We start from the raw sequence: 27,091 nt of genomic DNA, 5'->3' as shown, positions 1-27,091 counted from the left end.
GTAACATAACCAAATCAGCTTGGGTATAAATACTCTTGGCCCAGTTTTCGGAAGCATTGAATACCCCTAGTTCCACTGAAATCAGTGAGGACACAGCATTTCTCAAAAACCCTGATGCTCACACAGCAAAACACTAACTTCTACTAACAAACTCAATATACTGATAAATTAAAAATGTTCTGAAGTTGACAGTGGAAAAGGGTGGGAGGACTTAAGTTTGCACAGTTATTTCTTTAGATTAACACATACACAAGTTAGTAAGTGTAGATGTGTGTTAAATTTGGTGCTATTGGGTTTTAATATTTGGAGGAATCCTCCTTTGAGAAGGCAAAAACATTTTAAATTATATTGAAATTATACTATATTCTTATGGAAATGAAAAACTTTGTGAGTTTGAATTTTGTAATGCCAGGAACAGGACTTTGGAAGCTGAAGCTTTAACAATGAACTTCTGTGCCACAAAGGGGAGAAGGGGTGGGGGACAGAAACACAGTGACACTGCATTACAGTAGATATTTGCGTCTGGCATCCTCATCCAAAGTGAGGTCTACTACTTCTGGGGGTGAAGACCAATTCTGCTGGGGAGTCACAGCTGTCCATGATTGTGTTTGCTGAGTGTTAATATACTGTGAGCCTGAGCCATGCTTCCAGGAAGACACGCTCTGAATCACACCTCCCCTGGGATCCACACACCTGTAGCAAGGCAAAAAAACCACAAAGGATTAAAACTACTATTGAATTCTTGCACAAGATTCTTAGCTGCAGGGGTTTATCACTTAGGCATCTTGTTAACATGCCCCTCTGTTCTGGTTTTGTTAGTGAGGGGGGGCCTAAGGTGGTAGCTTCTGTAGGAAACTGCTAGAAGTCGCTCCCCATTGTTCAGTGGACTTGGCCAGGCCTAGGGCGGATCCACTGCTGGCCAAGGCCGAGCCGATTGGTAGCAGAATGTTCTGTGATAACGCCTCTGCGATAACGTATTTAAGAAGGGGAAAACAGAAAAAAAAAAGAGAAGGAGAGAAGAAGATGTGAAGCAGCTGAGCAGGGGACAGAGAAGGGGAGGCGTGAGCCTTGTGGGCCTTGCAGGCCTCGCCCTCTGGCCTCCCGCCGGGCAGCTGACTGGGCCCAACTCGGCCCGGCCTGGCTGCAAGAAGTGGAGAGGAGATGAGAAGTGAATAAGATGTAAAAAGGATCCTGAGAGGCGTCTGCCAGCCTGTTGTGAGGAACGGCTGCAGACGCCAAGGTCAGTGAAGAAGGAGGGGGAGGAGTAATGCTGCTCCTGGCCAAGATTCCCCTGCAGCCTGTGGTGATGACCATGGTGGAGCAGGTTGTCCCCCTGCAGACCATGGAGGTCCACAGAGGGGCAGAGATCAACCTGCAGCCCGTGGAGGACCCCACGCCGGAGCAGGTGGAGGCCTGACGGAGGCTGTGGCCTGTGGAGGGCCCGCTGTTCTGGAGGGACTGCACCCTGTGGAAGAGATGACCCACGCCAGAGCAGTTTCACGAAGGACTGTGGCCCATGGGAGGGACCCCATGCTGGAGCAGAGGAGGAATGTGAGGAGTTCTTCCCCTGACGATGACACAGCGGCGTAAAACAATGCATGATGAACTGACTGCAACCCCTATTCCCTTTTTCCCCCCTGTGCCGCTCGAGAGGGGAGGTGGTAGAGATAATGTTAAGCCTGGGTAGAGGGAGGGGTGGAGGGAGGTTATCTTGTTCCCTGTCTCATTCTCCTGCTAGTGTTAGAAATAAATAAGTATTTTTCCCCAAGTCGAGTCTGTTTTGCCCGTGACGGTAACTTTAAGGATTTCTCCCTGTCCTTATCTCAAACCTCGAGCCATTTTTCTTATATCATCTCCCCTATTCTCTCGGAGGGTGGGGGGAGCGAGAGAGAGACTGCGTAGTCTGGTCCTGATCGGGGCTGAGCTACGACACCCTCTCCAGAATGTCCTAGTGGATTTTCCATTTGTAGAGTCCATGATATCTTAAATACCCAGTAACAAAGCTGAGATTAAACTTAAATTTAAACCTGGAGGGGTGGGGTGGTGAGGATTACATTATTTTTAAGAACTGAATTCTCCCAGTGGGTGTAAAATGTGTGTATTTTTATGCACGTATCCATATGTGCATGGATCCCAAGGATCTTGAAGAAGTCTGCCCCATCACATGTAATACCATGCATTATTCAGAAGCATAGTTCCCTGCTAGAAGTTTTACCCACTGGACTCTTAAAAAGAGAAACATTTTGAGAGAGGCTTGATGAGACAAAGAGAAAAGCTATCTTTCTATATGAAATCAAAACCATGTTAAAATACAGACAAAATGACACTTTCATTACAATAATTACAAGAGACATTTTGTAATTACATTACTGCAGCCATTACACTTAATTTTTCTTTGGTCATCTTAACTAAAAATTACATACATGCTGAGAAATGCTCACTGATAACAGTACAGCCCCACTTCAAGCAAAACATTTAAGCTTTCAGTGATTATAGTCGATGAGACTAAATCATGTATTTAAAGGTAAGCACACACTCAAGTGCCTTGCTGAAGTGAGGTACATATCCACTTATTTGCACAGTATTTTTACTTACTATATTCATAATAGATATGTGACAATTGAAGTACAAGCTAATAATAATTAGAAAACAAAATGAAAGACAGACTAATTTTTTTAACATGATGAAGTGATGACAGGAATTTACAGGAGTCTTTAAGATGGTCACTCCATTCCCAGCTGTAAATCTTAAACAACTGCTAGTAAAACTTTATACCTAGTGCTCTCAAAATTGGTTTGCTCTCGTAAGCACTGGTGGTGGCTGTAGCTGCTCCTGGCTGCATACATACGTAGGAGATACTGGGCTGCTGGGGTAACCTTTTCCTGTTTCTTTATGAAGGCATGTGTACCGTATTTCAGGAACTCAGGTTTTCTGCACTGGTCAAATATCCCTAACATTTACATTTTATTTGTTTTAATTTAAGGTAGTGCAATTTACTTTCTCCAGAACTACTTAGGTTATGCTTATCTTTCTTGGCTCTGGTTAGAGATAGAGTTTCATGAAATAGAATGAAAAATCTCATTCTCTGAGCGCTAACTGCTCTGAATACAAACGTCTCATTTCCTTCTCAGATACAGTATTTAGTTTTGGATGTGATATTCAGAATGACTATTTTATTACTTCTTCAGTCTTAAAAATACATAAGTACATATTTACAAAGAGTTAGTAACAAGAGACTGAAACTCTAACAAATATAAAGGTTAGTTTTTTTCTTTTTTTTAAAAGCTTTATTTTAAGAAGTCTTTTTAAGCATAACTGACAAGAAAAGCACGTAGCTGTCGTAGTTCAGCCCCGATCGGGACCAGACTACGCAGTCTCTCTCTCACTCCCCCCACACTCCGAGAGAACAGGGAGAGAAAATATAAGGAAAAACGGCTCAAGGTTTGAGATAAGGACAGGGAGAAATCCTTAAAGTTACCGTCACGGGCAAAACAGACTCAACTTGGGGAAAACTATTCATTTATTACTACAAACAGCAGGATAATGAGACAGAGAACAAGATAACCTCCCCCCACCCCTCCCTCTTCCCGAGCTTAACATTATCTCTACTACCTTCCCCTCCCGAGCAGCACAGGGGGGAAGAGGGAATGGGGGTTGTGGTCAGTTCATCACATGTTGTTTCACGCCATTGCTTCATGGTCGGGGGAAGAACTCCTCGCATTCCTCCCCTGCTCCGTTGTGGGGTCCCACCCCTACACCACAGTCCTTCGTGGAACTGCTCCGGCGTGGGTCATGTCTTCCACAGGTGCAGTCCCTCTAGAACAGCTGTCCCAGCGGGCCCTCCACGGGCCACAGCTGCCTTCAGGCATCCACCTCCCCCAGTACGGGGTCCTTCACGGGCTCCAAGTGGATCTCTGCTCCTCCGTGGACCTCCATGGTCTGCAGGGGGACAACCTGCTCCACCATGGTCGTCACCACAGGCTGCAGGGGAATCTTGGCCAGGAGCCGCATTACTCCTCCCCCTCCTTCTGAACTGACCTTGGCGTCTGCAGCCGTTCCTCACAACAGGCTGGCAGATGTCTCTCAGGATCTTTTTTTTTACATCTTATTCACTTCTCATCTCCTTTCCACTTCTTGCAGCCGGGCTGGACTGAGTCGGGCCCAGTCGGCTGCCTGGCGAGAGGCCAGAGGGTGAGGCCTGCAAGGCCCATGAGTCCTGCGCCTCCCCCTCTGCGCCTCTGCCCCCGCTCAGCTTCTTCACATCTTCTCTCTTTTTTTCTGTTTTCCCATTCTTAAATACGTTATCGCAGAGGCGTTATCACGAGACATTCTGCTACCAATCGGCTCGGTCTTGGCCAGCAGTGGGTCCGCCCTAGGCCTGGCCAAGTCCCCTGAACAAAGGGGAGCGACTTCTAGCAGTTTCCTACAGAAGCTACCACCTTAGGCCCCCCCCCCTAAACAAAACCACGACAGTAGCCAAAGCAACTAAATATGATGTTCAGTCTCAGGGACTATGGTCCATCATTGTGATACACAACAGTCCTCAATGCTTAGGCAAGCTAATACTAACTTCTCCCTGAAGATGACAAAAAGCAAACTGTAAATTATCTCATAGAAATGATACCTTGCAAAAATAAACATGTTTATCCTCAAGCAAATCACACAAGCAGCCAATAGCAAAAAGTTCAATCAAACATTAGCTTAGGGAACCTCCTTTCCAATCTGTAGCTATCAAGATATCAAGTAAAGGCAACCAAAAAAAGGAGGGGGGATGAGGGGGACCTAGGAAAAAACAGAGGAAGACTGTTTTATACACATGCATGATAAAATCTATTGGACAAAAATTAAACAAACTGAAAAACATGACTTGGTGTCCTAAGTAGATGCCAAGTAATATTCCAACAATGAGAAACACCACCAATTCACTAGAAATCTGAAAAACTACAGATGGACAAACTCTAGGGTTTCACGACTCATGCCAGTCTAACAACGACATGTAATATGCAGCACAATAAAAAACAGTGTGAGCAAAAGAACTGAATCCAAACACCATACTAACTAAGCATGCAAAAAAAACTGATCAAAAACCTAAACCTTTTCCAAATGACAACCCTGTCAGAAGCCCATCAATGCTTCATAACTGCCAGCCTAGACCTGCAAGAGAAATAAAATTCTCAATAGGATTTCAACAACTGAAATGTGTGAGTATTCAATGGAGCCAGTAAGAACTCGTCTTGGGGAGATTGTAGATGGCTATGTAAAAAAAGGAAAGCACACAAGTGTGCTTTATGTCTGTCTTTGCTGAAATTATTTTGGTCCGTATCTACTAAAATTGATTTTAAACAGCAACTCTGCATTTACTTAACATTTCCATTCTTGTATATGGTAAATATTACTGAGGCAAGCAGCATCGGAAGCTTTTGAACAGGGGACCTCAAGCAGAAGGGTTGTGTGTACATAGTGCTAGACAGATTTACATGAACTAGTATTGGAGGACAAGTCCACATGGCTTATCATTAGTAAAAAGATTCTCCAAGCCCTGGGTCTGCTGGATAAACAACCAGGAGAGGTACTTCCTAGGGAATTAGTATCTTCCAAAAGAGTTAGCCTTGTGTCGTAGTTCAGCCCCGATTGGGACCAGACTACACAGTCTCTCTCTCGCTCCCCCCACCCTCCGAGAGAATAGGGGAGATGATATAAGAAAAATGGCTCGAGGTTTGAGATAAGGATGGGGAGAAATCCTTAAAGTTACCGTCACGGGCAAAACAGACTCGACCTGGGGAAAAATACTCATTTATTTCTAACACTAGCAGGAGAATGAGACAGGGAACAAGATAACCTCCCTCCACCCCTCCCTCTTCCCAGGCTTAATATTATCTCTACTACCTTCCCCCCTCCCCGAGCGGCACAGGGGGGAAGAGGGAATGGGGGATGCGGTCAGTTCATCACGTGTTGTTTTACACCACTGCTTCATGGTCGGGGGAAGAACTCCTCACATTCCTCCCCTGCTCCTTCCTGGGGTCCCTCCCACGGGACACAGTCCTTTGTGAAACTGCTCCGGCATGGGTCATCTCTTCCACAGGGTGCAGTCCCTCCAGAACAGCTGTCCCAGCGGGCCCTCCATGGGCCACAGCCTCCTTCAGGCCTCCACCTGCTCCAGCGTGGGGTCCTCCACGGGCTGCGGGTGGATCTCTGCCCCTCTGTGGATCTCCATGGGCTGCAGGGGGACAACCTGCTCCACCATGGTCGTCACCACAGGCTGCAGGGGAATCTTGGCCAGGAGCCGCATTACTCCTCCCCCTCCTTCTTCACTGACCTTGGCGTCTGCAGCCGTTCCTAACAACAGGCTGGCAGATGTCTCTCAGGATCCTTTTTACATCTTATTCACTTCTCATCTCCTCTCCACTTCTTGCAGCCAGGCCGGGCCGAGTTGGGCCCAGTCGGCTGCCCAGCGGGAGGCCAGAGGGTGAGGCCTGTGAGGCCTGCAAGGCCCACAAGGCTCACACCTCCCCCTCTCTGCCCCCCGCTCAGCTGCTGTTTTCCCCTTCTTAAATACGTTATCACAGAGGCGTTATCATGGGACTTTCTGCTACCAATTGGCTCGGCCTTGACCAGCAGCGGGTCCGCCCTAGGCCCGGCCGAGTCCACTGAACAATGGGGAGCAACTTCTAGCAGTTTCCTACAGAAGCTACCACCTTAGCCCCCCCCTCACTAAACAAAACCAGAACACCATGCAAGGACTTTCAGTATTTTAAAAGCAAAGACTAAACCTCTCTTCCTTCAGCACCTTAAAATTTTCTTTTTTCACATCCAACAGTACTGGATTGTGCCCACACTGTCTATACAGTTTCCTGCCTGGGAAACTGATTTCTGTACACCTTCCTTCTTCCTTTCCTCAAGAAAGATGCAGTGAAGGGACAACGAGGAACAGCTCTGTTCCTTGTCCCTCACACCCTTTTTCCGCCTCCATGCATCCACCAGGTAGTAGACTAGTTTTAGAAAGAGCTTGTCCGTATACTGTTTTAACTTGCTTTTATTCCACCAAATTAACTCTCTGTACCACATGAAAATGCCAGACTTGTTCAACTGCTTCATAATACCTTAAGCCAATGAAAGATCATAAAATATAGATGAAGAGTAACATCAAAAAATGCCTATCAAGAATATAGCTGAAGCACAGCTGGACAGTTTTCTATCTGAGCTTGAGAGAAACCTCTGGCTTCCTTACCCTCATCTACTTTGGAGATTTGAACTTGTATCTTGAAATAAAAACAAGATTCAAAAGGATCCAATTTTTAATCTAAAGAAGCTTATGACATTAACCATTGAAAAGTTCATAGCATTTTTACAACTACTGATAAATTAAATAAACTGGAAGTTGGTTAAATGTTTGAAGTAAGTGAATATTTTGAAAGGAAACAAGAACCCACTAATATTTTTATGTATTTGCATATTCACACTATGCCCTTAATAGCTGAATTCCTGATGTATATAAATTTGGTATCTCAGTATTTGGTATTTTAATATTATATATGTTTAGCCTCTTAATGTTTGATGTTGAGTCACAAGCTTAATCTGATAACTTATCAAGTTGGTAACATTCTAAAGAAAAACACATTCTGAGACTACCGTGACCAGCAGAATAGAAAAAAACAAATGCAACATTCGGTACCTTTTGGGCATCAGTCATGGATGGATAACTACAGAAGTGAAAGTCAGCAGGTTTTTTTCTTTATGAATTTTGGCAATACAGATAATCTGATAAAATAAAAGAGATAGTAGAGCAAGAAAAAGGAATTAATACCTGGCACGTTCCTGAACTCCAACAATCTCTACTTCGCTATCAGAAGAGGCGATATTAATTTCTTCATTGATCTGGGTATTACCAGAAGAGGTTTTGTCACTTGCAAGGAAGCCTGGATCCAAATGACCTACAGATGGGGAAAACACAAATACAGCCAATGTTTAACAGCTTACACAACTCAGAAATCAGCTGGAAAAGGAATTTCCCAAGCTAACAAAAAAAAAAAAAAAGCCTGAAACACTGAGACTGGAAAATCTTATTAGGTCAAGTTATCCAAATTTTCAGTTCATCACCTGATACAGGATGACCACTGGATTTATTCAGTCTCAATAGCTCTACTGATGGTGTTATCACACAAATGTGAACAAAGTCAGACTATTACATCAAGAATGCTTGATGTAATTAGGCTTTCCAGCTGTTATTTTACGACAATGCTAAGAGTTAGACTGTGCCTAAACCTCTTTGAAATAAAGAAACAAGACAATCTATTGTAAATAAATCACACTCAATGATACTGTGTGTCAAATAAAGCCCACAGAATGGACAAAAACATCACACACACCAAGGAAAATTAACTTACTTTATTTTGTTTTTAAAAAAATAAGGGGAGCTGGTCAATGAAAAAAAACCCAACAAATCCATCAGTTTCTGGTCACACTGCTTCATACATCTACTCTAACATTATTACAAATACTTGAAAAAAAATATCTGTTTTTCATAAGTTCCATATATAGCAATGATTTGGGTTTTTTTATTGCAGCTCCTCAATGCTATCCAGTTCATTGGTCTGTCAAACAAGTCGGCTCTAAATACCCACAACAAGTGTGGCAGGTTTTGCCTTTTCTGCAAAGAAGGTCCTTCACCACAATTAGTGAAGCTGTGTTGTGACATATTAAATAATATTTGCATGTAAAACACAAAACAGACAAAATGATTATTTGTTTTACAGAAAATAAATTATTTAAAGAAACAATTAAAAAAGATGATTTCAATTAACAATATAGCTTCTATTTTCCCCTCCCCCCTCCTAAAAAAAAAAATAAATTACTTCTACTGTCTCTCTTTAGCAGTAACCTGGTGGATGCTGGGCAGCCCTGAAGCAGACGAGACTACATACTTCTTGGAAACCACTAATTCAGCTGTATTACACAGGGGAAGAATCATTTATTGAGCAGGGAATTTGAGATTAGATGAATATATTATGTCTATCTAGTTTGACTGGACACCTCTTCAAAGATGAGGAGGAGGATGCAATAACAGTCCACCGAATTTCAAAGGTGTGCAAACATGCAGAACTGATTATACCCCCAGGTAGATCAGAAGGACATAAAGAGAAGTTAAACGTAAAGCAAGTGCCAGGGAAACCTAATGACTGCTTAAAGTACTCAGAAAAGATGCAAGCAAATAGAGAGCCCATACTATATGTTCAGTTTTTGAAAAGCAAAGATCCTTGGTACAACATCTGATCAGGGTTAGCAAGGGAAGGAAACCTGCGTGCTGCCATGTACCTGAAGGAAGAGTTTCTACCTCACAAGACAAAAAAAAGATTTGTCAGCTGAACTTAAAATGAATTAATAGCTCAGGCAGACTTTTCCTAACATTACAATTCAGCTGAACATTTCTTGGCAGATATCACCAACTACCAGAAAGTCACAAAATGGGTCATGGGTATTTAATAAAAGCGGCTGGGCACACTGTGAAACATGAAATGGAAGTGCTCGGAGACTTTGATTCATGCGCTGGTGATGCAAATCAGGAACTTTACGCGATCACTGCCCCAGTGATTCGCATCACCCCGCTTCTGAACGTCACTGCTGCTACAGCACAGGCAGCAGAACAGCAACACAACCCTCAGCTATTTATTCACGCAAACTGGTGTGGATATCAACTTGCCCTAAAATGTTGTATTAATGCATTAATGACGTACTAGCATTCTGCACCCTGTGCTAGACAGGGTAATGTCTGGCAGATGGGCAAAGTAGATCACCTCTTAAATAGCCCCAAAATAAATCCCCAGAGGTAAAAATGAGCGCTCCAAAAGAGCTTTCACATATTACCTTAGCTTTACATTCAAATAACAAAAAGGTAATTAGCAGTAGAGAAACCATGATTAGCAGAGTAAATATTGCAATAGTAGCTGAGTGTAAATCAGGATTATATCCTACAGATAGATTTACGGCCTCTGGCCATACAAATTTCATGCCTAATAACATGCCTACACTGTTAATTCCTTTGCACAAACATTGGGATGACCCCCAAAGTAGATGTTTTGTTTGCCCCACAACATCAGGGCTTGCAAAACAGCCCCAAATATTTGCCCATGCACAAAGATGTGATAGTGTGTCCTAATAAGATTTTTCACTTAGATAAAGCTTATGTTGTTATTTTCCCATGGGAACACATCATTGTGATGGTTTAGCCCGAATCACCACACAGTTTCTCGCTCACCCTCCCCCTCCCCAGCAGGAATGGGGGAGAGAATTGGGAAGGAAGGAGAACTCGTGGGTTGAGATGAAGACAATTTACTAAAATAACAAGGGAAAACTACAATAATAACAGAATATAAGGATATTAAAAATATACAAAGTGAACAATATGTGTTTTCTCACCACCCGATGTCCCAATGACCGATACAGCCCGTCCCGAGCAGCGATCACGGAAACAAAACCGAGCAGCAAGCAAAGGAGTGAAAAAGGGGACCAGCAAGGTAGGGGGAACGATGCCAGCAAAGCAAGGCAGAAAGATGGATGCCAGGAAGGCAGATACCCACCCTTGCCTGCCCCCACTTATATACTGAGCATGACCTTTATGGCATGGAATGCTCACTTTGGCCAGTTTGGGTCAATTATTCTGTCTGTCTTTCTCCCAGCTTCCTGCATCTGCAAATTAGCCAGACTTGGAAAGCAGGACGGTGTCCTTGGTCTCATTAACAACAACTGGTATCATCAGGGTGTTTATGAACATTCTTCACACACAAAATCCAAAACACACCAGCTACTGAGAGGAAAATTAACTCCACCCCTGCCAAAACCAGGACAGTATCCACCCCTTATTCCATACCATCTACGTCATGCGTATACATATACGTATATATACACACACACAGATGTAACTCCTTCAATCTGTGGGCTATCCCTCCAAAGTCTGTTGAGTTCATTTAGTCCATGACTTTGGGCTCCATCTGTCATACAGTCTTTCAGGACAAGAGAGATGGTATGTAGTATGGAGCTGTTGCATGCTGCATCTGGAACTCGCAGTTGGTGCATCTGGCGTGGCTGGTGTATCATGTCCATGGTCTGCGAGTTGAAGATGTTGATCTTGAGGAAATTGTTGGGCACCAGTTCCTGTTCCATCATCGTTGCATCTCTCTCGGTTTTCTTGAAGCTCATTCTACACTGATCAGGGTGTTCCTTGCTGCAATACCTTTGATATGACATATAAGAACTATGGAAATGATTATATACAGTTCAAATTATTGGCTGTTCTCACCTAAAATCAGATCTCCTTGAGGTACACATCGGACTTCCCCATCCTCCTGCATCACCCACCAAGTACATCCAGGTCCTTGAGCAAAAGCAATCCCACGGGTGGGTTTGCCTTTGCCCAGGGGAGGAATAACCCAGACTGTCTTCCCCAACATATTCCTTACATGCACCACAGGAACTTTATCACCATCTACAATATGTAACAGTTCTGATTGGGCAGGGCCAGCTCGATTGGTGGATCCCCGAGTGTTAACTAACCAGGTCGCTTTTGCTAAATTTTTGTCCCAATTTTTGAAGGTCCCACCACCCATTGCTCTCAGTGTAGTTTTCAGCAGCCCATTGTACCGTTCAATCTTTCCAGAGGCTGGTGCATGATAGGAGATGTGATATACCCACTCAATGCCGTGCTCTTTGGCCCAGGTATCTATGAGGTTGTTTTCGAAATTAGTCCCGTTGTCTGATTCAATTCCTTCTGGAGTGCCGTGTCGCCAGAGAACTTGCTTCTCAAGGCCCAAGATGGTGTTTCGGGCAGTGGCATGGGGTACAGGATAGGTCTCTAGCCACCCAGTGGTGGCTTCCACCATTGTAAGCACGTGGCGCTTGCCTTGGCGGGTTTGTGGGAGTGTGATGTAATCAATTTGCCAGGCCTCTCCATACTTATACTTCAGCCATCGTTCCCCATACCACAGAGGCTTTAGCCGCTTGGCCTGCTTGATTGCAGCACATGTTTCACATTCATTGATAACCTGTGCAATGGTATCCATGGTCAAGTCCACCCCTCGATCACGAGCCCATTTGTATGTTGCATCTCTTCCTTGATGGCCTGAGGTGTCATGAGCCCACCGAGCTAAAAACAGTTCACCCCTGTGTTGCCAGTCTAGGTCCGCTTGGGAAACTTTAATCTTAGCAGCCTGATCCACCCTGTGGTTATTTTGATGTTCATCTGTGGCTCGACTCTTGGGTACGTGGGCATCTACGTGACGTACTTTTACAACCAGATTCTCCAGCTGGGCAGCAATATCTTGCCACAGTGCAGCAGCCCAGATGGGTTTGCCTCTGCGCTGCCAGTTGCTCTGCTTCCATTGCTTTAACCACCCCCACAGAGCGTTTGCCACCATCCATGAGTCAGTGTAGAGATAGAGCACAGGCCATTTTTCCCGTTCAGCGATGTCCAAAGCCAACTGGATGGCCTTCACCTCTGCAAACTGACTCGATTCACCTTGGCCGTCAGCAGCTTCTGCAACTCGTCGTGTAGGACTCCACACAGCAGCTTTCCACTTCCGATGTTTTCCTACAATACGACAGGACCCATCAGTGAACAGGGCATACCTCTTCTCATCTTCTGGTAAATTATTATATGGTGGGGCTTCTTCAGCACGTGTCACCTCTTCCTCTGGTGGCATTCCAAAATCTTTGCCTTCTGGCCAGTCTGTGATCACTTCTAAGATTCCTGGGCGATTGGGGTTTCCTATTCGGGCTCGCTGTGTGATCAGTGCGACCCATTTACTCCACGTGGCATCAGTTGCATGATGTGTAGAGGGGACCTTCCCTTTGAACATCCAGCCCAGCACTGGCAGTCGGGGTGCCAGGAGGAGCTGTGCTTCAGTACCAATCACCTCTGAAGCAGCTCGAACTCCTTCATATGCTGCCAGTATCTCTTTTTCAGTTGGAGTATAGCAGGCCTCAGAACCTCTATATCCCCGGCTCCAAAAGCCTAGGGGTCGACCTCGACTCTCCCCTGATGTTCTCTGCCAAAGACTCCAGGTAGGGCCATTCTCCCCGGCTGCAGTGCAGAGGATGTTTTTCACATCTTGTCCTGTCCGGACTGGCCCAAGGGCTACTGCATGAACAATCTCCTGTTTAATTTGTTCAAAGGCTTGTCGTTGCTCAGGGCCCCATTTAAAATCGTTCCTCTTTCGAGTCACTTCATAGAGAGGGCTTACAACCATACTGTAATTTGGAATGTGCATTCTCCAGAAACCCACAACACCCAAGAAGGCCTGTGTTTCCTGTTTGTTAGCTGGTGGAGCCATAGCTGTTATTTTGTTGACCACATCCATTGGAATGGGACGACGTCCATCTTGCCATTTTACTCCTAAAAACTGGATCTCCTGTGCAGGCCCCTTGACTTTGCTTTGTTTTATGGCAGAACCGGCTTTCAGAAGGATTTGGATTATTTTCTCCCCTTTCTCAAAAACTTCTGCTGCTGTGTTGCCCCATACGATGATGTCATCAATGTATTGCAGGTGCTCTGGAGCTCCACCCTTTTCCAATACAGTCTGGATCAGTCCATGGCAAATGGTGGGGCTGTGTTTCCACCCCTGGGGCAATCGATTCCAAGTGTACTGGACACCCCTCCAAGTGAAAGCAAACTGTGGCCTGCATTCTGCTGCCAAAGGGATGGAGAAGAAGGCATTGGCAATATCGATGGTGGCATACCACTTGGCTGCTTTCGACTCCAGTTCATACTGAAGCTCTAGCATATCTGGCACGGCAGCACTCAGTGGTGGCGTAACTTCATTTAGGCCACGATAGTCCACTGTTAGCCTCCACTCTCCATTAGATTTTCTCACTGGCCATATGGGACTGGTAAAGGGTGAGCGGGACTTGCTGATCACTCCCTGGCTCTCCAGTCGACGAATCAGCTTGAGGATGGGGATTGTGGAGTCTCGGTTGGTGCGGTATTGCCGCCGGTGCACTGTGGTGGTAGCAATTGGTACCTGTTGTTCCTCAACCTTCAGTAATCCCACAACAGAAGGGTCCTTTGAGAGCTTGGGCAAGGTGGCCAGCTGTTTATTCTCCTCTGTCTCCACAGTGGCTATACCAAAAGCCCACCGGTGCCCTTTTGGGTCTTTGAAATACCCACTCCTGAGGTAATCTATGCCAAGAATGCATGGAGCATCTGGGCCAGTCACTATGGGGTGCTTTTGCCACTCATTCCCTGTCAGGCTCACTTCAGCCTCCAGCACAGTCAGCTCTTGGGATCCTCCTGTCACTCCAGAAATACAAATGGGTTCTGCCCCTTTATCGCTTGATGGCATTAGGGTACACTGTGCACCAGTGTCTACTAGAGCCTTATACTCTCGTGGGTCTTATGTGCCAGGCCATTTAATCCATACAGTCCAATAAACTGTTGTCCCTCTCCTCTGCCTGGCTGGAGGCAGGGCCCCTCTAATCCTGTTCATAATATTCGTCGCTCACTTCCTGTGAATATGAATTAGAATTCCCTTCCATGGGATCATAGGTGAGATCAGCCCTTCTATTCCGTCTGGGGAACTGTCCACTGGAGACCGGAGCAGCAGTTTTCCGGGGAGAACCTCTATTTGCAATTGTTTTTCCCCGCAGCTCACGTACCCGTGCCTCTAGGTCTGAGGTAGGTTTCCCATCCCACTTTCTCATGTCCTCTCCTTGGTCACGCAAGGTAAACCACAGGATACCTCTCCATGTGTACCGTCTCTCTTGAGCAGGGAAATGTTTACTCCTAAGAGCTGAAATACTGCTCTGTATGGGCGGGGAGTAGGACCTATCTTCTTTTAACTGCTGGACCTCCCGAGATAGTTTCTCCACAGCTGAGACGAGGGAAGAAGAGAGAGTGTCTTCATATTGCTGGAGCTGAGTAGCCAATTCATCCACTGTTGGTCCCTCTCCATCTTTCCAACTCAGTACTGCCAATGAATTGGCATACGATGATGGTACACTCCGTAGAAACTTCCGCCACATGAGCCATGTGCACCGGACTTAATCTGGATCTTGGGGTGACTCCTCGCTGTCTAGGTCACTCTAAATGACTTCCAGCACAGCTAATTCCCTTAGGTACTGGATACCTCTCTCTATGGTGGTCCACTTGCCTGGGTGATAGGTAACATCTTCCTTGAAGGGATATCTTTCCTTCATACTTGACAGGAGTCGCCTCCAGAGGCTGAGAGCTTGTGCACCTCTTCCAATCACTTTGTCAATGCCTGCTTCCCTAGAAAGGGATCCCAGCTGTTTAGCTTCCTTACCTTCTAATTCCAGGCTACTGGCCCCCTTATCCCAGCATCGGAGCAGCCAGGTGAGAAAGTGCTCGCCTGGACGGCGGCCAAAATCTTTTTGTATATCTCGCAGCTCACGCAGGGATAGGGATCGGGTGGTTTCAGTCTCATTTATGAGTTCCTCTCTTACGAGTTCCTCTCTCACGAGTTCCTCTTCTTCCTCCTCTGCTCGTGATGGTCCTGGTTTTTCCTCATCCCTTACTAAACGAGCTGACTTTCGCTTCCAAGATTTCTTCTTCTGTACAGGGGCGACCGATACTGACACGGGTTGGTTCTCTGATTCGGCTGCAGTGCCAGTAGCTGGGGTTGGAGTAGCCGCAGTGCCTGTTGTTGGGGCTGGAGTAGCCGCAGGGTCAGTAGCTGGGGCTGGAGTAGCTGCAGTGCTAGTAGCTGGGGCTGGAGTAGCCGCAGGGCCAGTAGCTGGGGCTGGAGTAGCTGCAGTGCTAGTAGCTGGGGCTGGAGTAGCCGCAGGGCCGGTAGCCGGGGCTGGAGTAGCCACGGTATGGGTCGGTTGATTTTTCCTCCCTTCTTCCTGAGGGTGCTGCACGTTAAGCAGTGTTTGGTAGATACTAGCCAGTGCCCAACAAGTGCTGGCTTGCACATCCCAAGGATATTCAAAATTCTCGAGAGCTGATGTGACTCGCTCAAAAGAAAAAGGGAAGGTAAAGGAGTAGGGGAAGGTACCCTCCTCTGACTTCCCCATAGATTGGTTCTCCGGGGAGAAAAAGAAAAATGTGCCATTATTAATAATTCTCACCAAATGGCATCCAAAGTACGGAGTTGCCAGCAATGCCGAAAACAAGGACCAGACTAATTTCATGACCAGTGATGTTACCATATCATAAGCCAGTAGTGCCCAGTACAACAAAATGAGAATTCTCATCCATTTCCGACAAATGATAAACAGCACCACAGGAAATATGTGATGCAACTGAGGATTTACATAACACAGCCATGCGAACACGTAGTACAACATTGTGACCAGGGACTCAAATAAAATAATGAGCACTTGTAACAACTTTAACACACTCTAGTCAGATCTGTCCTTACCTCAACCCTTCGAGCCCCACGTTGGGCGCCAAAAAGACTGTGATGGTTTAGCCCGAATCACTACACAGTTTCTCGCTCACCCTCCCCCTCCCCAGGGGGATGGGGGAGAGAATTGGGAAGGAAGGAGAACTCGTGGGTTGAGATACAAACAATTTACTAAAATAACAAGGGAAAACTACAATAATAACAGAATATAAGGATATTAAAATATACAAAGTGAACAATGTACGTTTTCTCACCACCCGATGTCCCAATGACCGATACAGCCCATCCCGAGCAGCGATCACGGAAACGAAACCGAGCAGCAAGCAAAGGAGTGAAAAAGGGGACCAGCAAGGTAGAGGGAACGATGCCAGCAAACGAGGGAGGAAGATGGATGCCAGGAAGGCAGATACCCACCCTGGCCTGTCCCCATGAGCATGACGTTGATGGCATGGAATGCTCGCTTTGGCCAGTTTGGGTCAATTATTCTGTCTGTCTTTCTCCCAGCTTCCTGCATCTGCACATTAGTGAGACTTGGAAAGCAGGACGGTGTCCTTGGTCTCATTCACAACAACTGGTATCATCAGGGTGTTTATCGACATTCTTCACACGCGAAATCCAAAACATACCAGCTACTGAGAGGAAAAATTAACTCCATCCCTGCCAAAACCAGGACAATCATTGAATGTCTGTTAACCTAGATACTGGCTGAAGATTAAATTTGGGAATGAGATATAAGATTTGAAAATTCTGCTTTCCAAATGTGCAATCCCAGACAGGGTAAGAAAAGGCCAGTACTGATAAATGTGCAGTTGGAGGTGTACGGAGGCTACAGGGCTCTGGGGCAAGGTGTATGCAGGAAGAAAGAGAAATTCATCCTTTCAGACATTGACATGGCTGTAGCACCAGGAGCAAATTTGTTTGGACACGTTCCCATGGGGTCAGGGATGAAGAAGCTCCTTGAAGTTTTCTAGTTTTCTTTTACCTGGCAAACTCTTCCTTAAAAGTTCCCTTGGATATAGGTGGAGGAAGGAAGACAAATTGTTGTAGTTCAGTCCCAATTGTGACCAGACTACGCAGTCTCTCTCTCACTCCCCCCACCCTCCAAGAGAATAGGTGGAGGTGATATAAGAAAAACAGCTCAAGGTTTGAGATAAGGACAGGGAGAAATCCTTCAAGTTACCGTTATGGGCAAAACAGACTCGACTTGGGGAAAACTATTCATTTATTTCTAAAACTAGCAGGAGAATGAGACAGGGAACAAGATAACCTCCCTCTCTCTTCCCGGGATTAACATTATCTCTACTACCTTCCCCCCTCCGAGTGGCACAGGGGGGAAGAGGGGATGGGGGTCACGGTCAGTTCATCATACATTGTTTCACGCCGCTGCTTCCTCCTCTGGGGAAGAACTCCTCACATGCCTCCCCTGCTCCTTCGTGGGGTCCCACCCACGGGCTGCAGTCCTTTGTGAAACTGCTCCGACATGGGTCATCTCTTCCATTGGGTGCAGTCCCTCCAGAACAGCTGCCCCAGCGGGCCCTCCACGGGCCACAGCCTCCTTCAGGCATCCACCTGCCCTGACGTGGGGTCCTCCACGGGCTGCAGGTGGATCTCTGCTCCTCCATGGACCTCCATGGGCTGCAGGGGGACAACCTGCTCCACCATGGTCGTCACCACAGGCTGCAGGGGAATCTTGGCCAGGAGCCACATTACTCCTCCCCCTCCTTCTGAACTGACCTTAGCGTCTGCAGGCATTCCTCTCACAAGAAAAATTCTTCACAACAGGCTGGCAGACACCTCTCAAGTTCTCTTTACATCTCATTCACATCTCATTCTGTCTCTCTCTCTCTGTCTCTCTCTCTCCCCTTCCTGTTTTCCCCTTCTTAAATATGTTATGGCAGAGGCGTTATCACAGAACATTCTGCTACCAATTGGCTCGGCCTTGGCCAGCAGTGGGTCCGCCCTAGGCCCGGCCGAGTCCACTGAACAAAGGGGAGCGACTTCCAGCAGTTTCCTACAGAAGCTACCACCTTGGGCTCCCCCTCACTAAACAAAACCAGAACACAAATTTCTACCTGTATCACAGCATTGTACTCGTAAGTGGAAAGTGGAGGAAAGTTTGGTAAGAAACATTACTTTTTATTTCTTTACACTCCTTTAATGGATTGCTGCTTCAATGCTATATAATGAAGTGAAATTCAGCTGTTCTAATCGTTTACTAGACCACTTTATAAAGGAATCGGCTTGTTAAGGGTCAAATAGCTAACTACCAGTCAGTTGCTATCCTGCAAACAATACCAGTGAGCTTGGAAAACATCGGCTAGCTTCAAAAAGGCTGGAACAACATCCAGCCACGGACCACAGTGAAAATAACACAACAGAGATTCTCATGTTTAAATAATGGACTTGTCCACTATATAATAATGGAACATCTCTTTCAAAATCAGCCACATACTTTTATTTATTTAAGTCTTATATACATTGAAAAGTAGCTCAAAGCTACCAGGACACTTAGAATGTGGGTGCCCTTTGGCAGGCTTACATTTGGAAAACACAGCATCAAACAAAAGACTGCTGTGCTCCACCACTACAGGCAAGAATCTGTGCTTCATGCAGCTAAAAATCTTAGCATGTGTATTAAAAAAATGTGTGGAAAGGAAGGCAGTACGTTGGCATACAAGGCTATGGGATGAAGCCTATAGGAAATATTCCCTGTTAGCTCTCTGCACCCAGAGCACAGTAGCATTTCAAGTTGTTGCTTAACTCTTTTGTTAGTGAAGAGTTGCAAGCACTTAGTGAAGCTGAACAATTTTTATGAGCTACATGAACTTCTCTGAATTCTTCAACAGTATTTCTGCTCTTGCTTTCTTGAAGGAAATTTCTTTGCTGCCTCTTGATGCTAAGCCCACTTAGCAGCACTTTGTCACCCTTCATCTTTATCTGATGCTGGTCTGTCCAATTTTCTAAGGTACTTTAGAAATGCAGATGGAATATGGGAATAATTAATACTTGTATTTTAAAGAAATAAAGAGATAAACAAAAGAGACAAAAAAAGACATACACAGAAAATGACAATACTTTAAATGAGATTATTATCTGTTTATTAGCTGGTCACATGGGTCATCATAATCAACCATTCACTGACAAGCTTAGCTCACTTTCCCAAACCAAACACCAAAACGCCAGACCAAGTTCCAAGAATTAATGAGAGGGAAAAGAAGGAGAAAAAAAAAAATTAAGTAAATCAGTGTCAAAAATACATTGCAGGAATCTTTGTCAATTTTTAATCAGTTATGTTTCAGAATAAATGTAAGACATTTTTAAGAAGCACCTATACTGTTTTATTGCAAAATCCACACAGGGAGCTTTTAAAACTGTATAAACTACAAAAATAGTGAAAGCAAGAAAGGGAGAGACACTGACTGAGATGCTGGAAAAAGTGTCAGAGAAGGAGATTTAAACAAACCTGTATCAGCACTCGGTTCATCCAGCAGCCCTCTGGTTCTCCAGGTAGATCCCAAGTCTTGATTTCCTAAAGAATTACTGTGTTCTTGAACTACTGCAGCTGCCAACAGATTGTCCACATTTACCACTTCTGGGTCTGAATTTGTGTCTGATATATCATAATGAGCTACGACTGGAGGTCCATCTGCAGAAGGAGACAAAAGCAACATGGATTAGAAGTTGCATACTGTGAAAGACACTTTTAAAAGTACAAATAAGCTGTTTAAGGATTAATGCAATCTCCTACATGAAGCTCTTAAAGAACTATAAATTATATGAATTATTAAACTTCAGTTAATGAACATAATCTGAGATTACAAAGACATTTTAACCTTTGCATACACAGAAAACACAAATGTAAGAAAAACACATTTATAAATGTCTGTTATTTGTGTATTATCTTTTACATTAACACATAAACATCTTCATATCTGACAATGTTACATTTACAATCTTAAAAGGATAAAACCTTCAGTTTAAAATAAAAAATAGTAAGTTACAGGACATTAAATTTGGCAAGACAAGATATTTATCTAGAGAATTTTACAAAACTCAACTGATAGCTTACATTACTTTACCGCTGATTAAATAAAACTAACTTCTTGATATAACTGATCCAGTGACAATAAATTTAACATTAGGCAACTTCCCTTTCATAACATTTACCTGTCAAGGACAGGGGAATTTTTCAAAATGGCAATGTTTTTTGGTGTTGTTTTTTAAGATCAAGAATAACAAGAAACAAAACTATATGTGCAGTGACAAATATGCTTTTAATTCAATATGATTACCATGTGCATCTTTGACCACCAAAATGATAGGGGAAAGAGGGGGAGAAAACTGCTTACAGAATTCTGAAATCTATTCTTGAGGAATAACAAAAAGATCTTTTTGGTCTATTTCTTTTAGGACAGACTATTTTCTCTGTGAGAAATGAGAATCACTTATAATTGCAAAGCATGCTAGAAACAGAAGAGGCTCAGAAAAAAAGTCAGATTCAAGACAAAGATCCATGTGGAAGCAAAGAGAGAACAGAAATATTGTAATTCTGAAAGGATGCATGTTTAAACTCAAATGCCTCATCTCAGCTACAGCTTATCAATTCAGAGTGGATGAACGTGGTTGGAGTTCCCACTCCCCAAATGGCAGAATCAAAACTTTCTTTGGCCCAAGACTGCATTCACAAAAACGAGTATGAAATAAAAAAACAGGTTGGGCCAAAGCTCAGCAGCTTTGCTACTGCAATTCTTTAACTCCAAGGAAGTTCTGGCAGTTGAGTGTCTGCAGGCCTTTTCTTTAGGGGTATGATTGATACATAGAGATTCTAATTTGTATGGGATAATATAAAATAATTATAAACTAATAATGTGTTTAGGAAGATAGGACCTTCAGAGCAGCAAAATTACTAAAGAAATCTTTAGAAGTTGCAAAGAATAAAATTAAAAGATTTTTCAGGAAAGACTGGTTTCTTTTAGGAGTGTTAAGTGGCTGCTGAAGACAGAAAGAATACGAACTAAAAGTTTAAAATTTAGTTCTCTGAAAAGCTGTTTCCACTGAGGTTTTTAAGGTGGGTTTTTTGGTGGTGGTTGTTTTTTGATTTTTTTGGGGGGTTGGTGCTTTTTTTTTTTGGTAATTTGGTCCCTGAAATATAGTTCAACCCACTATTTTAAGAAATGTCTATTTTGTGATTAGCAAAACAATTAAAGAGTGACCATATTGCTTAAGTCATACTAAAGCTAAGTTTTGCAACAAGGTATGGAGAAATTCACAAAACACTTTCATAAAACAATGTTATATTACAAACTTAAAACAGATCCAACAAAAATAGTGGGTAGTTAAATACCAATGTATTAAATACCAAACTCTTCACAACATGAAACATTGATGATTACGACTGGAAAAGAAGTCCTGATAATTAACTGAAAGGCAATCTTTGTCTTTTTAAAAGGCAATTACAAAATAATGGAATACCAAGTTCAAAATTAAGCTGGCTGATGTTCAGTTAATTATTTGTGAAAGCCGGTGATTAAATTACATGCAGAAGTTACAACTGGACTGAATCATGAGAGGCATGTTTTCTTTCAGTCTTATCAACAGAGTTCAGCGTGAACATATATAATGGGATCTACAAAAATAAACAGTTGAGTGCAGAAGATACGAGGGTCAAGTACAATATTGACTATTTGACCTTTTTTTCAATAGATTATCAAAATTTCAAGAGCTATGCACTGTTCCTTCAGGTCTTTTTTTTTCCTCTCACTTCTTAAGGTCTCCAAAAGTAGAAATGAAATTTTATTTTAGATAGACATGTCTACACAAGTAAAATTATATTTGGACACAAGGCACCAATAGTCTCAAGTCAAAATTGTACCACTCCTACATGTATAATCATGCAAAAATGTATAATAAATGTATATACATGCAGAGTGATGTTCTCATCACCTACCCATAGAAATAACTTGTGTGAAAGTCTTCATCAGTAGGAAATACAAGCATAAACTTGTTATCTGTAGCTCCACTCTTGTATCTTCCACACTTCCAAACAGCACACCTTATAACTTAGCTTAAATTTAGTATACATCAAACAGACAAAAATATTTTCAATATAATTTACGTACTGTAATTATATTTGTCAGTGTAACAGCCATCAATTTAACAATCTGGAAAAAATGAGCTGCCTATTTACAAAGCAATCACAGCAGAGATCTATTTTTGCTTTTCTCAGCCTTGCCTTTCAGGATCCAATTTGGAAATGAAAGGCCCCTGACACCAGGGTTATCCATAGCTATCACCAGTAAATGACCAAGAGTCCAAGATAACGGCCACGACGCTGCAACAAATCCTAGGATTCCCGGCATGTATAAAAGAAGAAATAAGCAATAAAAGTCTACGTGTGGTTTTGTTTGTTTGTTTTTTAATTAATATATATATATATACACAGGTTGCAGACAACTATAACTAAGTGAAAGTGGCAGCAAAGGCATATATAAAAAAAAAATCCTCTAAAAATCCTCCATTCCCAAAAGTCTGCTTCCTTTTCAGTCTACAAGGATGGGACAGAATGGGTTACATTTGAAAATAAATAATACTTCCCCGGCCAACTACGCGATCATCTGATGATGTGGTGCAAAGTGAATGTGTAGTACCAAGAAATAAGGAGAACTAGCTTCAGCTAGGAAATAAGAACTAGAAAAAATGCTTTCAAGTTGAAAAGGTAAAAGGATTAACTACAACCATAGTCATAATTTATTGTCTTTTCTTTACAATGGAGCCACTCCTTGTAATTACCAACTGTAACTGGATTACAACAGATAGAAACACAGACACCAAAACAAACCATGCCAGAATCAAAGTTTAATGTAGCACAATTAGGAGGTTCCCTGATCAGTAATTTAAACAATCTATTTAAGAAAACAAACAAAAACAAAAAAAAAAAAACCACACCAACATCTTTTGAGAAGCCAAGGTAGCTGGAAGACTTACATTTCCCTGGTGATAAGCTTTAATTCATTTCTAAAGCAATGAATGCTTGAAAAAGACAAGGTTGAAAGTTAATAAGTACCAGTAGCAAAATATAGCTAGCTGTTGACATTTAATGTTAACAGAAGGAGGGAAAGATTGCATTATTTATTTTTTTTTTTAAAGAACAGAGGCAGAGGTTCATCATGGGGACAACATTTCCAAGTGTCCAGTTCTCCCTTAATTTACAGAGCTCATCAAAAATAATTCCACTCAGGACAACTGAATCAGAAACCACATGCACAAAAATCCAGGTCTACACATATCAACTTTCATTTTAACATTGCAAAATAAAAAATTCAGTAATTTCTTATCTGTTAACCACTCCCACACTTTTCATAGAGCCACATCTCAACATTCAGCAGTCTAAACTGTGTTGTAAGAGCCACACTCCTATTATCCCTTAATTCATTATAATGGCAGCACAAGAAAAAAGAAGGAATCAACCGTAAAATTTTAGCTGTAGGTTAAAAGTAGCGATCCTGTAAGAAACATCGTACCTTTGCACTGAAAAAGCCGTGCATCAATGCACAGCCGTACTTTATCATAGGAAACAAAAGATATTAGCTAGCAGAACCTGAATGGGGAATTTAGTCCTTTAAGTCATTATTTCTCTTTAGCTTTCTTAAATTTAGGCATGTAGACCCAGCTCACCACCTAAACTCCTCCTACTGTAGCCAGAGAGAGGAACTTCAGGGCTAAGTAATCTCAGCCTGGAAATAGCAGCCTGGAGCATCACCTCCCCTCCTTCCACCTTAGACAAGGCACCTAACTTTCACACTGCTGAAGCTCACCAAAATGAAATCCAGCCTTAGGGATGGGATATAAACTGCACTATATTTTCTCTACAAGGAGGGGAAAAAGACTTAAATCTCCAGAGGACTATCCTGATTGAAATAATTTGAAAATTAAAAGCCTAATTTTGGTGATCTGAATTGCCCTCTGGAGTCATCAGTGTCTTTGCAATGAGGAGACATGGAGCCTTATTTAGGTGTGAATATCACCCTAAGCTTTAAAAGACACAGAACAGGTTACAATAATAATTACAGCACTTTATTCTTACAAAAAGCTTTCCATTAGTAGATCTCAAAGAGCTCTGAGGTGGTTATTAACCTCCTTATGCCTATGGGGGAAACTGAAGCAAGCAGAGATTTGCAACTTGCTCAAGGCTAACAAGCAAAGGAGCTCAGCCATGCTGAAAACAACACTCCCCTCAAATTACTGAGCTATTTTTAATTGCTAAATTATTGAGGAGTTCAAAAATAGTGTTTAGGAATGCTTTCGTGAAACATTCAAAAGCTAAAAAGGTAACACACAGAGGCACCCAGGTACTGGCAAGCCCAAGGAGACATGGCTTCTTCCAGTCTGACCTCCACATCTTCGCTGTGAATACAGGCACTGTTTTATCTCCATCTCAGTACTCTAAATTGCATTTATTTTTATAGAACAAAAAAGAGTACTGAGACATTTTAAAAATAATAAGAGATCTAAGAACACCCTCATTTACACTTAAATTTAAGAGATAACTCCATTTACTTCAAGATTAAGCAAAACATATATACATTTTAAGATCAGATGATCACTACAGCAATTGAAACAATCATATTTTGTGTGCCAAAAACTAGAGAATTCATCTTAAGTGACTTGCCAAAGGAGTTTTACAATAGACTCATCAGTAACTTTGATCCAAACAGAAAGGCTTTTTGTTTTAGATAAACAATACAAACCCGGTATTATTTAAGACATGATCCAGAGCTGCGGTTTCATAAAGTACATGCAGTTCAAATGTCATAGGCAAGCTAAAACAATTCCCAAAGCAGGATCAGGGGCAGTAGATCTGTGCTTTTTTATGTTGTTTAGTAACATGAAACACTTCATTACTATTTTTATTTATTTATTTATTCCAGGTTACAGTAGTTACATTTCAAAATTTACAGGGTTAGGCAAAGAATACATTGTAAATACAATAAAAATCAATAGTAGTGTAACAACATTCTCTCTAAAGTCATAAAGTGAAAAGTTACCGATGAATCCACTTTCCTCACATTTTCCTTCATTTCTCACAGTAAAGCTTTTGTGTTTGTTTGGTTTTTTTACCATAATAATAAAAGAATAAAATCAAAACAACATGACCAAATGAGTATCTGTTCTCAGACTGGATCATTTTTAATATATCACATCAAAAGGGATCTCAAAAATTCAAGTCTTGCTGATCAACATTAATTCTTTCAGGCTTTTTGATGACAAAATTGAAAATTTCTTGGTTTTGTTTTACCAAATAATATATAAAGGCATAATAGTGTCTTTTTTAATTGTGTGTTAAGCAAAGGCACATGGAACATGGCTGTGTATTGAAAATATCAGCAAGTGGTGTGCACTTTATATCTCATGATAGGATTTATTTTCACTGACACCACCTAATGATTCATTAATTATGGAAGCAGATATACTAGCCAGATCTCTTCCCCAGTTTTACTTGCAAAAGTGTATCAGGAGAGTTTTGGAAACCATCACACTCTACTCTTACATAGCTATGACAGTTAAAAAAATTATCTATATAAATAGAATTTAGATTACGAAAAGGCAGGCAAACATGCACCCCATATGGACCCCTCCAGAAAACATCACATTTTTGCAAGTACAAATTGTATCTTCCCATGGAAGGACCGGTACATTCTTAATGCAAAACTTTTGATGGTCCAGACTAATCCCTGCTTGATCCAGCTACGAGATTTAACTGAGCACTTGAAATCATTTCTAACTCAGTAAGCCTGTTATCCATGTGCCTTCATTTTGCTGATCTAACACTATGAGACTAATCAAATTGGTGAGAAATACCATTTTCTAGCTTCATGTTTTGGCAAGATACCGTCCATCTCTATCAATCAGCCTGAATATTTTAGCTTGTACAGTATAAATTAAACAGCGCATTTGTTCTAATGCTTCCAAATATAACTGCAGTGGTCATAATGCAGACTCTGATTATTTTAAAAACATCTACTCAACTGGCCTGATTTACACACACTCATCAAGCAAAGACTCCCCTTTAAGTCAGCTAAAGGATTCTCTGACCAAAAACTGTAGAATAAATTCAATTTTTCATGAGGTGAAATGCTAGCCCCATTAAAATCAGTAGAAATTTTCCACGGGTTTTAATGGAGCTAGGATTTAATTTCTTAATGCCCTTGAAATATTCCTTTTTTAAAGGGGATTTACAGTATGTAGATACAGGAAGAGAAAATATGTTAACAAATTAAATCAGTGAAAATAAATACATTTGAATTTATAAAATAACTGCCAAATATAATCCCATTTCATTGAAGTTAAGATTGGTCCTCCAGTCTTAACTCTAGCGGTTCAGATAACCTAACAATCCTGCAAAAACACTAAAAGACACCGTGAACTTGAAAAAAAAAAAAAGTATATTTCTGCCTGAATTATTTTGTCCTAATACTGTTCAAAATAACACTGAAGAGTAGTATATCTGAAATATTTAAGATTTTTCCTCCTCCCCCCGCTCAGTTATTTTTTTGCAATAGAAATACTGAATAAAGTTTCACTGCCTTTACTCAAATTTGTTTTACATTTTATATTATCTTTTTTTAAAAAAATTTCTAAATAAAACTTGAAAATTCAGATGTTTTGTTAGAACCATGTGAAGCAAAACCCCAAGCCCTCAGATAAAATGATGTGTGAAGGGTGGAATTTCCCATAGA

The 27,091-nt window shown here is 42.3% G+C and overlaps 1 pseudogene across 1 annotated transcript in view; it reads right to left on the bottom strand.

The window, feature by feature from the left end:
• Nucleotides 1–226: 226 nt before the first annotated feature.
• LOC147596569 (protein ARK2N-like) overlaps nucleotides 227–27,091 on the bottom strand; it is a 41,913-nt pseudogene continuing 15,048 nt past the window's right edge. Inside the window, exons 2-5 of the transcript XR_015261357.1 lie at nucleotides 22,303–22,419; nucleotides 19,819–20,001; nucleotides 7,805–7,931; nucleotides 227–693 (exon numbers count right to left, since the gene is read on the bottom strand). The product of XR_015261357.1 is annotated as a protein ARK2N-like (transcript). The remainder of the gene's footprint in view (nucleotides 694–7,804; nucleotides 7,932–19,818; nucleotides 20,002–22,302; nucleotides 22,420–27,091) is intronic.

Source organism: Chlamydotis macqueenii, chromosome W (genome assembly GCF_036417535.1).
Source record: "Chlamydotis macqueenii isolate bChlMac1 chromosome W, bChlMac1.mat, whole genome shotgun sequence".
Lineage (NCBI taxonomy): Eukaryota > Metazoa > Chordata > Aves > Otidiformes > Otididae > Chlamydotis > Chlamydotis macqueenii.
The sequence above is the reverse complement of the archived record's forward strand: the minus strand, read 5'-3'. Positions and strand labels throughout refer to the sequence as shown.